Raw genomic sequence first — 1,052 nt, forward strand, 5'->3', positions numbered from 1 at the left:
GACGCACCGAGGGTTTCTAAAGGAGGCGCCACATCCACGACCAGTTCACTCGCGTGTGGCAAAATTCCTGCCGACGGGAGATAGGAAGAGCGTGAAGGAAGGGGAAAGGTTTTTCAACAAATGTACCTGTCTGGGTATGAATGTCTTTTGTAAATGGTCGCTGTGGTGTTTCAGAATAAAGGTCATGTATAGCAGCATTCAAAGTCCATGTATTCATTGATTACTGAGTATGTGTGATATTTTTACTATGATTTCTAAGTGTGATTTGTGAATATACAGCGTTTGTCGTAAGTCTTAGTTAAAAATACCGAAATTCTTAAATAATATTGCATGTTCCTAACGCAAGACAGGTATTCAAGTTTCAGATATGACAGACAGACACACAAATAATAAGATGAGTAAAACAGTGATACAGACAACCAAATGAAAAAAAAAATATATATAAGAAAAGAAAATTTTAAAAAATCGAGAAAATGAAGTTACATGAAGCCAAAAGTCAAGAGAATTCACTTTTAATGGCAAGGTAAAAGAAGAACAGATGCCAGGATAAAAAAATGATGTAAGTAAGGCAATGAGGTGAAGCGAAGAAAGAAGAGAAAGGAAGACGGAAAAGACGTTCAAAATAATAAACGAAAAAAACAAAAAAAAAAACAAAGAAACCAAACAAACAAAGGTAATCAGGGAAAGAGAACGAAAACAGGCGAGCAACAACACCTGGCTTAGAGAGAGAGAGAGAGAGAGAGAGAGAGAGAGAGAGAGAGAGAGAGAGAGAGAGAGAGAGAGAGAGAGAGAGAGAGAGAGAGAGAGAGAGAGAGTCAATTCCACCTAAAAAAAACAAGATAACACAAGTGAACAAAATAACTGAAAATCTGATAAACAGTAGACGAAATGCGATGCAGATGAAGGTCAAAACTTGATTTCGTGTTCGCAGATTGAATATACTAGGCTGGAGTAAAGGGAGAGGCGGGAGGGAGAGGGGAGAGAGTGAGGAAGAGTGAGAGGAGAGTGGGCTGTACAGGATATGGTAAAACTCGTGTGTGTGTGTGTGTGTG

This window comes from Scylla paramamosain, chromosome 30 (genome assembly GCF_035594125.1).
Source record: "Scylla paramamosain isolate STU-SP2022 chromosome 30, ASM3559412v1, whole genome shotgun sequence".
NCBI lineage: Eukaryota > Metazoa > Arthropoda > Malacostraca > Decapoda > Portunidae > Scylla > Scylla paramamosain.